General features: G+C 39.6%; 1 pseudogene; it reads left to right on the top strand.

Moving 5' to 3' along the window:
- Positions 1–9974: 9974 nt before the first annotated feature.
- Positions 9975–10993, top strand: LOC113637757 (annotated as a pseudogene).
- Positions 10994–12683: the final 1690 nt, after the last annotated feature.

Consider the following 12683-nt stretch of genomic DNA (forward strand, 5'->3'; position numbering starts at 1 on the left):
AATACTTATTAATACCTAATACTAATTAATCACACTTTAAACTTTATACTTAATACTATTTGAATTTGAATAATAAGAAAACTTTCCAGACCTGGATGAGAATGAGCAAAACTCTTTATTGGTGCTGATCAGCCACTGCTTCCATTGAGCTCAAGGAGGAAAAACTTCTAAGTCAAAAGTATCAAAGAAAAAAACTCAAACAGTGCATCCCCATGCCACCCAAAAAGTTCCCCCACAAAAAAGCAAGCAAGCAGGAGCAAGAGCGCACCCTCCAAAGGAATCTCCTCAATATATACCCTGGCACCTCTAGATGCGTCTATACCTTCTTACGTCAATCCACCTGACCCGTCTGACTTTTCTCCTGACACTACAGAATTACAGAATTGCCCGTGGCCCCCCTGCCTCATTTCCCCGAAAAACAAGTCTGCCCTTTTACCGAAAATTAAGTCTGGCCTGTTGTTGTTGTTCCCGCCGACTTTCTGAACTTCTGCATTACTAAAAATATGCTGCGTTGACAAAATTATTGTCCAATCTCACCAATCTCCCTTTATACAATTACAATGAGTGAGTTTTTCTCTATCTTTTTCTATGTTTTGTATATGATTTGATATGATATGATTTCTCCGGATTATACGCCTATATATATACACATATACATATATACATACATATATATATATATATATATATATATATATATATATATATATATATATATATATATATATATATATATACACACCCACATACACATACATAAGATGATTACCTGTATTGTATACCTATACTACATGATTACCTGTATGATTACTATGATTACCTGTATTGTACGCCTATACTATGTATATGTTGTATATGATTACCATGACAATCACATATAAACCATTTGCACTACACTAAATTAATCACGTCTCTACATATAACATAAAGATATAAAATGATCAGATCAGTGATGATACTCAATCCCTCAATCACCTACCATCACCTATGATATAGGAGTTCTGATTTAGGATATGATTATGACATATACAACATTTTATGATCATATTCTAAGATATGATTTTCTTGATTACAGTAACATCAGTTTCCAAATCAACTGGATTATATATTAGCGGTATTCGACTTACAACTAGATTTTTTTATCTGGTTAGTAGAAGTACTGCATTATTACTTAAGCTAAGTTTTTGCATTTTGTAATGTTGTTTTGCATATATTTGGATATCTGTTTATGCTGACTCCTTAAATTTGCTAGACTTATGATCTCACTCTGTCTTGTTTGTCCAGACTGGGCCTGCACATGCATTTTATTGTAAGCCTTAGTTCCTCTGTTCTCTCCTAAAGGACAGGTTCCCTTTCTTCTTGTTTTTCTCAAATTCTCAGAGCTCTGAGTACCGAGATTTATAACTTCTATAAACCCAATAAACCACCTTATTTCTGTTAACACTTGCCTCGAGGCATCTAACACTATATATATACATATATTATGTTATAATCATATAACTCATATAGCTCAACACTATTACAATATCTGGCCTACCCTCATATGTCCTACAACATCAATTGTAATAGTTCATATAATAAGAGCACATATCAAGATTTTTTCCAACAGCTGTTACATCCTTTCATGCTTTGATTGTCACCTGAGTGTTTTGTCTCTATCTGATGGGACTGCCCCCTAAAATGTATATATTTACAATGTAATACAACTTTAAGTCAGACTTGATGACTGCAGCACCCGTGCCAGTATGCTCTGACTATTTGATTTCTCTGACTTGCAGACTCGTTTCATCGTGTATCTACAATAAAGACTACCGCACAAGGATATCCAAGTCTCCTGGTCTTCTCTGGAAAAAGTTTACAACAGTGTCCACAGCAAGCTGAGGTCGCAAAGCTTTTCCAGCACATCACCGTGCTTGTTTGTTGTTGCATGATTTCTGTACTGTAATAATATCTGCCAGCTGTATACATGAACACCGCTGTATCTTGTAAAGGTGGTCCCACTTCCTTTATGAGCTCCATCTGACATAGCAGCTTACTTTACGTTTATTATTATCTTTGTTGAAGAAATACAGTAGAAATGGCTGTCTATCTATCTTGGTATATGAATTTTCTATTAATTCTGGTGTCCCATAATATTCATCTAATCTCTCCCATATCATCTTGAACTTCTCTTATGTGTTGTACATTTACCACTGATGTGGCACCTAGCCACTTCATTAAAAATTGTATTTCTTCTTTTACAATCAGATTAAGGCTTCTAGTAGTGTTTAAACATTAAACTTGATACAAGATTTGAAGCTTTAATGTTTTCAGGGTGAACTATAGCAGTTATAGGGCAACAAATTCATGATTCAAGAATCTTAATCAAAGTATGTCATATTCAGATTCATGCATAAGCTTTTTGTAAGTATTTTGGTAAGTTTCATTGTGTGCATCTCTCTGTAAGCTCTGTGAGTATGTAAATGATGTAGTGTATTGTGTTAATCAGCTTTAGGCACTCCACTGATGAGAGAATTATGCTTTATATACTTGTTCACTGGGCAATGGTACTGTTAGTGGTGTGTGATTTTAATATTTTAGTTACTTTAGCCATTTCTTTCCTGTGAAAGCAGCTCTAGCTCTAACTGCCGATCACGTACCCCAGCAGCAGCTGAGATGTACTAGAGACATATGATTTTTTGTGAAATGTTTGAGAGCATACTCTCTCTCCATTATTTGGTGCCTGATTTTGAGCAACACAACTGTTGGAAATGACATTGTTTTCCATACTTGCTTTGTCCTGACCATCTGTCCTGAAAGTTTTCAGTGTTTGTACTAGGCATTAAGTGCTTCTTGTTCTAATTTTGTGCAATGCTTCTGATAAATGACTTTTTTCTTCATATACATTACTTTCATTCAAATAAGACCTTTTGAAGGCCCAAACAAACAATGGAATTTCTCAGTATATAACATGAGTGTTTTTATTTTTGCCACAAACTTGTGATTCTTTAAGTTCAGTTAAACCCTACAGCTAACTATTGTACATCGCTTATCAAGTTGTACATCCATATCCCAGCAATAACTTCATAGGTTCTTTGCCAAAAATACCAGCGAACTTGGTAGAACATAGTACTTAGAACATACCATGTCTTCAAAAATAAGTGGAATTCTAAGTACAGAAAACCAGAACGCAGGTGAGGTGCGGAAGGCCTAAAATAGTTATAGTTGTAATTCAGAGAAGGTATGTAAAGTTAAAGTAGGAGGTTATTTTAGAAATAATTGTAAATTGCTGAGGATATGCAAATTAAAAGAAGGAGGTGCTTTGCAGCACCAGTGTATAAACAGTGGAGAAGCTCTTCAATAAAGCTGGATAATTGCTCCTCATCAAAGCCTGAAGAGTATTTCATTTGATTGCTAGTGTGTTAGTGAAAGTAAATAGTGGTTACATTAGGTAATTGGCTAGGATTTGACTCTTAGTTCCAACCTCAGCCAGTAGTGTTGTATTCAGTACAGGCTTCAGATAGGATATGTTTACATAACCCTCACATGACAGAGCAAGTGTAAAGTCATGGAGTGGGCTGAGTTCCTTGTTCATAGATTTTAGGACCTCCAGGTCTTGCCATGAGGGCAGAATGTGTTTGGACTTTGCAGACTGTAGATAGAAACTTGGTTAAGGCACTTTCCTGTTATGATCATTTTGTGAGTGGAATCCTAATGCTCTCAGTGCCTCCTTCAAGGCCAGTCTATTATTCCAGCTGTGAGATAAGTGACCTAAGTCCTCTTGCATAATCCAATAGCCCTGTGAAAAGTAAAAATGTCAACAAAAAAAAAACGTTACAATTTCTGGAAGGCTCATGGCATACAGAGGTGTCAAATAACAAAGTTTGTTATGTTACTACTGTATGTAAATGGTTCTGCAATGTCTGGAGCTCGCTCCCAAGAATTTCACTCACCAAGGCACATGTGCCGTGGTGATGTGACAATAAAGGTGACTTGACTTGACTTGACTCGAAAGTACAAATACTTCGTTACCCTACTTAAGTAGAAATTTTGAGTATCTATACTTTAATGGAGAAATTATTTTTTAGCAGACTTTTTACTTTTACTCCTTACATTTTCACACAATTATCTGTACTTTCTACTCCTTACATTTTAAAAATAGTCTCGGTACTCCTATTTCATATTTTGGCTTGTCATCATCAAAAATTCATACAGATTTAGAACAACATGAGGATGAGAAAACAATGACGGATCTTTCATTTTTGGGTGAACTATCCCTTTAAGGTGTGTAATTTCTATGGAGACCGTGTAATGAGTTTGGATTGAGATTAAAATGATATTTAATGACACACACACACACATTGTCATATGGTCTAAATTGTCCTGATTTTTGTTTTTATTCCACAGGCCTTGACTACATCACTTGGACTGTCAGGCCGAGAATCACATCAGTGAGGGCTCCCAATCATCTGAGGAAGAGGACTTCTTTTCCTCCTTGAAGAAGACCAGCCCTCTTGAAACAACCCAGCAGTTGGATGCATACTTTGGGTGCCCAGGAGACACAGTAGAGGTACTGAAGTCCTTCCCAGCTGTGTGCCAGCTATCACTTAAAATTACTACGGCACTCCCTGCCTCAGCAGCCTGTGAAAGACTGTGTTTAGTGTTGCAGGGCTGATCTTCAGGCCAAGAGGAGCATGCATTGGCTCAAAGAACTTTGAGAACCAGCTGCTTTTGTGGATGAACAAAGCCTATTGGTAACTCTGCTTAACTGATGTTGATTACCTTGTTGTTGTTTGAGTCCAATGTGTTTGTTTCAATAAAGGTTACTGATGACATGCCTCTGAAGTTTGACTTTTTGCACTATTACAATACTTATAGCCAACTAGTCATATCTCCCGCTCCATGAAACACAGCTCAGTAGTACACATATATGGTTATTTAATGTATTAACATTGTACTAAAATACATTCTTTGTCAATTTGGCATATACAGTATGTGGCTGAAACAGGTAGCCTAGTGCATCCCAAATTTTTCAACATTATCATATTAATATAACATTATAGTCATTATGGCCTTTAGAAATATGTTTTTTGAATAGGTGGGGTAGTGCATAATAGGCCCCTGTGGCACAGCCTAAGCTTTTGTCCTTAATGGCATTGTACCCTTGCATTACTTTTACTTTTATACTTTTAAGTAGTTTTTGAAAGCAGTACTTTTACACTTTTACTTGAGTAAAAAAGCTTGAGACTTCTAAAGAAGTCTTTTTAAACCCTAGTATCTATACTTCTACCTGAGTAATGAATGTGAACACTTTTGACACCACTGGGTACACTGATGATACACTAACAATACAATAACAATGATTCTGTGCTGCCATCGGCAATGCGGCACGATTAAATAGACACAACAATTAACAATTGGGAACAGGTGTGCAGAGACGGGGAGGAGTAAACAAAGGTGGGGCAGACAAGTAACAAGGAACATAAACAAATGCACATGGCCAAAAGTTCGGGCTGTGTCCTGACAGTTGCTGTTAAGCTATGTTTCCATAAAATTCATGACATGACATTCCTTGATGTCAGTAGCAAGTTGAAGCAGTCCTCTCCAGGAGTGTAGCATAGGCTCAGCCGTCTATCTGAAGTTTTGGATCAGCTGGAGGTTTCTGAATCCTTACCTCTCTCTAACGGCTGAGCCTAGCTTTCTGTTGTGCTCTCCTGGTCCGTCACAAGGAAGTGCCGCCCTGCCAGGTAGTACCGGAGGTCCTCAATGGCCCACTTGATCGCCAGGGCTTCTCGTTCTACTGTGCATAGTTTTTCTCGGCGGGGGGTCAGTTTCTGGGAGATAAAGAGGACCGGGTACTCTTCCCCATCGAACTCCTGCGAAAGAATGGCTCCTAGCCCCGTTTCAGGCGCATCTGTTTGTAGCCTGAAGATGCGATCAAAATCCAGATTCCGCAGAACTGGCTGGGTGGTGAGGGCCTCCTTGAGCTAGCAGAATGCCCATTCAGTGCACCCAGTCCAGCTGACCTTTCTTGGTTAGATCTGAGAGGGGGCAGCTAAAGAGGAGGAATTAGGCGCTAAACGTCTGTAATAGCCCGCCATTCCCAAAAGGGCCCGTACCTGTTTCTTTGTAGTGGTTCGGGGGTATTCCCTCATGGCCTGGACCTTTTTCTCTTGGGGCTTCAACAGCCCCCGACCAATGCATTATCCCAGGTACTGGGCCTTAGACAGGCCCAGGTGGGACTTATGGGGATTTGCCGTAAGGCCAGCTGTCCGGAGGGCTCCCAGAACCTCCCCCAGATGGAACAGATGGTCAGAGCAGGTGGAGGAATGGCCTAAAACATTTTCCAGGTATGTGGCAGCGAAAGTGTGTAGGGGTCAGAGGACGAGGTCCATGAGGTGCTGGAAGGTGGCTGGAGCCCCATGTAGGCCAAAAGGAAGGACCCGGTACTGCCAGTGGCCGTTTGCGGTGCTGAATGCTGTCTTTGGTTTAGCCTCCAGCACAAGGGCCACCTGCCAATAGCCCAAGGGTGGAAATGAACCATGCCTTCCCCAAGTGCTCCACCAGGTCGTCCACTCAGGAGAGGGGATACCTGTTGAAATCCGAGATCTGGTTGAGCCTCCAGAAATTGTTACAGAGCAAATGGGCCTGTCCAGCTTAGGCACCACCACAATGGGACATTCCTAATCCATTCCTTCAACATTTGTTCCACTTCCTCCTCGATAGCACAATGGTGGGCTTCCGGGACCCTGTAAGGCTGCTGTCAGACCACCAGCCCAGGAGGGGTCTTGATCTCATTGTGCACCAGCACTGTACATCCTGGATGGGACGAGAAGACATCTGCGAACTGGTCCAGGAGCTCTGTAATGTCGTGCTGCTGGGCTGGTGTGAAATCATCTCCCCTTCTTACCAGGGCATGCTCTTGGGGATCTGTGTGAAGGGAAGCAAACGCAGACACCACAGCCGGTGAAGAATCCACTTCTTCAAAATGTTGATGTGATATAATTGAGTGTCTGCGTGCTTACTTGGTTGTTGCAAACAATAATTTACATGTCCCACCTTGTCAAGGACTGTGTACTGACCCTGCCACTTTGCCAGGAACTTGCAGGCGGCGCTAGGAATGAGTAGCATTACTTGGTCTCCAGGGTGAAGTTCCCTAGCCTGGGCAATTGTACATCCTTTGCTTCGCATGCTGGGCTTCCTCTAGGTGTTCCTTGACAATGGGCCCGACGTGCTCAATCTGGATGAAGTCAATGACAAAGCGGAAGGGGGAGGGTTGTTCCTCCCACGCCTCCTAAGCCACGTCCAACATACCACGAGGGCGCAGTCCGAATAGGAGTTCAAAAGTTGTGAAGTCTGTGGATGCCTGGGGAGTTTCTCGGACAGTGAAGAAGACATAAGGAAGGAGGAGGTCACAATTCCATCCTTCCTCGTCTACCACCTTTCATAGCATCCACTTCAGGGTTTGGTTGAAACGTTCTACAAGTCCATCCTTTGGGATCCCGGCTCAGCTGAAGAGCATGAGCAGCTCCCTGGCAACATTCTGGGAGGTGGCCTTCCGAAGTGGGACCACCTTGGGGTAGCGGGTGGCATAGTCCACTATCACCAGGATGTATTCATGACCCTGGGCAGACTTTGGTAGTTGCCAGATGAGATCCATCCCAATCCTCTCAAATGGAACACCAATAATAGGAATGGAAAATTCCTATTTGCATTCCTCACGAACCATACATGCCCGTCGGTCCCCGCCCTTTTCCTTTTATTCCGGTCCACTCTCGGTTGTGGACTTCATGGTGGCAGTGAACCCTGGCCAATTGTGTCCAAGCAAGCGGGGAATCGGGAGATCTGAGTTAAGGCCGATGAGGAGTCACCACTCCCCTGCTTTGCTCTGGATCTTAACCTGTGCGGTAGGGAACGAATGGGCATTGCGATGGACAGACGAGACCACAGAGTCCCCGCCGACTTTACTGAAGGGGGAAGTAGGGCTGGCCGGGCCAGCATGACCATACTTCCTGAGTCCAAGAGCACGGGCAAAGGGTGGCCATTTATCTCCATGGTAAGACAGGGGCCCATTGGAATGGCGGGGGTGTGCAGGCCACAGCTCGTGAGCCATTGTTTGTGGGTCCAGGTTGGGGCGTCTCGGTGGGAATGGGCTCATCGATCTGTCAGAGGGTGGGGCGGCTATCCAATTTTCTCCTCTCCCAAGCCTGTTCGGGTGCCTGTTGTTGACTGGAAATCTCTTTGTGATTGCCGGCCGATTTCTAGGTTGGCCCTGGCACATTCCAGGGTGCTCAAGAAGTCTTTGGGGTTTCCCGTTCCTCAGCTGGTAGTGCCCGCAGAAAATGGTCCATGGCCAAGGTGCTGAACCACTGCCTTTCACACTCTCTTCTTGGTTGCCAATACAGAGGGCGAATTCCTTAATGAATTTGTGTGCCACCAATCCGAGATTTATATATATAATACATACATGGATATATATATATATATATATGTATATATATATATATATATATATATATATATATATATATATATACACATGAATGAATACAGGTCAGTGGTAGAATTGATGTGTAAAAGGCGTGTGCAATTGTATTACAAAATTACAAACTATATATTGTGCACAAAATTTTCTGTAGATTCAGTTTGCCCTGAATGTGTGGAGGGTCCAGGTTTTATGTATTGTCCTGTCCTTAACCAACCTTTATTCACTCTGGGTTTGCAGTTCCCTTAACGTAATAGTGAGAAAAGTCAATTGTTTGGGTGCCTGAGATTTTTCACTATCTTCCTTGGGTATCCAGCACCACTTGCTTTTGATTGACCGAAGGCCAGCGAGCTAAATGTAGTCCTGTTTATTTTAAGCAGCTTTCCTGTCCACTATTACCTCTTTTGTTTTGATCAAATGCAGGTTGTTCTTCTGGCACTAGTACTTCTGGTCTTTAATCTGTCTGTTGAATTTGTGTACTGTCTGTCTGCAGTTGGATAACAACTGACACACAGACAGATCAAGAGCCAGGACCTTGGGGTTGAAAATGAAGGGAATTGTGTTAACTGTAGTCAACAAAAGCATATATCATGTATATAGTGCTGTATGTAGGAGTTATGTGATGGCGTCCTTGGAAGAGCAATTGAGATGGTATACAAATTACAGTGGGTCCAAGGTGTCAGGTAATGAAGAAATTATGAAGTAATTTATTACATCTTATGTGTAGTGGGTGATAGATGTTCAGGCAAGATGGTTTCTTTGGGACAGGAACAATAGTAGTTTTGGTAGATTTTCATATTTAAAATACCACAGATTCACAGTTGTCTATTTTCGTCCATTTTTTAGTATTTGGGTGTATATTTAGTTTAGAAACAATTTAGTGCTATTATAACGCATTAAACTGGCCACACTATAAGAGTAACAGCGCTAATTGCATAGCCCTATAGCCACCTACTGACTATGCTCTTGTACTGTATGTATTCATAAAAGTAGATTTAAAAGTATATTAGTGTATGTAAATAATGTCAGTTCAGTACAAACATAGGAAACAGTATATTTTGCCAATTTTAACACCTCTACCAGAGTTACACAGTTATCCTTAGGACAATGATAACAGAAATAATATTTGTTTATGTACAGAAGGACAATCTATGAATTAGAGCTACAGTTCAGAACAGTTTGTTTTGGTGACAGTTTTATATCTCAGAGGAATACATACTAATTAAAAGGCAAAGCAAACAGGGTTCTACAAGGAATGATGTAATCAAAAACAATATATAAATATATATGTGTCTGATGTGTGGATGGTATAAACTGATATGTCTGCACAAGGTAGAGTATTATAACAAAAAAAAATTTGCTTCTACTAAAATGAGGTTATTATGTATTAAGAATATATATATATATGTATATATCTTTATATATATTTTCTTTATGATTTGGTCTAGTTTTCACCATAATATTTCATTAATATTTGCATGTACATTATTCTAGGAGGTTTGAACTCGTCATGTTAATATTTGATTTTCACAGGTCCTACATCTAGCAGCCAGATGGCTGATAACATTACTTCCATTCATTTAGTAACACCAACAAATGCAACATTTGTTCTTCCCTCCACATTTTACATCACTGGACTTTACAATATTCCACATGCAAAGTATTATTACTTGTTTCTTTGCTTTGTGTATATTGTGACCTTTTTGGGGAATTCTTTTATAATGGGCACCATCTACCTGGCACGCAGTTTACACACAGCCAAGTATATAGCTGTCTTCAACTTAGCTCTCTCTGATTTGTGTGGAAGCTCTGCTCTTATTCCTAAGCTCCTGGACATGTTTCTTTTTGAGAATCGGAGTATATCCTATGAAGCATGTTTGTCAAACATGTTTTTTGTTTATTGTTTTATGACCTTGCAGTGCCTTACTTTGCTTGCTTTAGCCTATGACAGACTAATTGCTATATGTTACCCTCTAAGGTATCATGCTATTATTACCAAAGCAGCAATGGTTTTTATTATTGGTTTCATGTGGGTTCTATCTATCAGTGTCAACGCTGTCCTTGTAGCTTTAATTACCAGATTATCCTTCTGTAGCTCTACAACAGTTAACAGTTATTTCTGTGATCATGGCCCTATATACAAACTAGCCTGTAATGATAATACCATAAATTCCATAATGGGCAATGTCTGTACTGCTACCCTACTTTACTTTCCTTTATTACTAATAATTGCCTCATATATTTGTATTGGATTTGCATTACAGAAGATTGCACATGGTGTTGAGCAAGTCAAAGCTATGAAAACCTGCACAACCCATCTTATATTAGTAGCCATGTTTTATCTACCAATAATCAGTGTTTATACTGTAGCTCTTACCACACGTATAGACACAAATACCAGGATAATTAACACTGCCCTTACACAAACTATTCCTCCCATGTTAAACCCCATCATTTATACCTTAAAGACAGAGGAGGTCATGCACGCTATTAAGTTACTCTACAAACATGCAAGATGAACTTTAAAATAGAAAGAGCTGTAAAGCTGTAAATAAAATTATTATGAATTAAAATGTTACAATAAGTGCATAAAAATTAGAATATATATATATAGTATCACTGTTTCTGCTATTAAAGTGGCTCTGCCAGTTATGTCCATGTATTATACTGTTGATGCTTGTACTTTCTTTATGTTTAATTAATTTGTATGTGAAATAATGTTGATTTTTTTTTAAATAAATAAATGCAATTATAATATTTGGTATAATTATTTGGAAAATTATAATGGAACATTACTGATTGTTAGAATTAAAATGCCATATGGTTATGCTTCATTACAACACTGGTCAAAATAGTTTAAAAAGTGCCCCTTTGAAAAAATATATCCAAATATTTCCATCACACCCATATGTGGGGCCAGAGGTGGGAGTAAATCACACATGTGCAAGTCACAAGTAAGTCTCAAGTCTTAACCTTCAAGTCTCGAGCAAGTCCGAGTCTTTTTTTGTGAGAGTCAAGTCAAGTCAAGTCAAGTCACTGCTTTATGTCAAGCAATTCAAGTCAAGTCGTAGCTTGAGTCAAGCAAGTCACTGGCAGGTCATACAGATGTTTGATGATTTAACTAAATGTATATATTAAACAAAGTTAAATCTACAGTATTTATGGACTATGAGAGTTTTATTTGCAACAAAAAATGATTATATGCATTTATTTTTAAAAGGTGTCCACATACAGGTCAGAATCAGAATCAGAATCAGAATCAGAATCAGAATCAGCTTTATTGCCAGGCATGTTTTCACATGCGAGGAATAAAGCTGATTCTGATTCAGAATCAGAATCAGAATCAGAATCAGCTTTATTGCCAGGCATGTTTTCACATGCGAGGAATTTGTTTTAGTGACATAATCTCCACAGTGTAACAGAATGACATATGTAGTATAGGTGAAATTGTATGTACACATTTACAGGTGTGAAATGTGCAGTTTAAATAAGCATGAAATATACATATGCAAATAGTATACAATATATACAATTTGTATGTACACATGTGCAATTGTGAAATGTGCAGTTGAAGTAAACAAACATTCAGACAATATGTATGCATGTATGAACAGAGTGCAAGTATGAAATGTGCAATTGAGGTATACATAGTGCAAATATTATGTGTTGTGTGTTCCATGGTTTTAATTGTTCATCAGTTGGATTGCTTGAGGGAAGAAACTGTTCCTATGTCTGGTCCTTCTGGAGGTCAGGGCTCTGTAGCGCCGACCAGATGGCAACAGTTCAAAGAGGGGGTGTGCTGGATGTGAGGGGTCCAGGGTGATTTTCTTTGCTCTTTTGCACACTCTGGAGGAGTACAGGTGAGTTGTAGATATAATAAAAATCTAAAAATGAATAAAAATCAAAACTACAAAGAATAAGATGTAAATGTAACTGAAATAAGGCCAACATTTTCTTTCAGCTTTTCCCTTCAGGGTTTTCCCACAGCGAATCATCTCTCCACCTATCCCTATCTTCTGCATCCTCAACACTTACACCCACTAGCTTCAAATCCTCATTAATTACATCCATATACCTCCTCTTTGCCTCCTGCCTGGCAGCTCCATGTCCAACATTCTCCTACCAATAAACTCACTCTCCCTCCTCTGAACATGTCCAAACCATCTTAATCTGGCCTCCCTAACTTTATCTCCCAAACGGCCAACATGAGCTGTCCCTC

This window comes from Tachysurus fulvidraco, chromosome 20 (genome assembly GCF_022655615.1).
Source record: "Tachysurus fulvidraco isolate hzauxx_2018 chromosome 20, HZAU_PFXX_2.0, whole genome shotgun sequence".
Classification (NCBI taxonomy): Eukaryota; Metazoa; Chordata; class Actinopteri; order Siluriformes; family Bagridae; genus Tachysurus; species Tachysurus fulvidraco.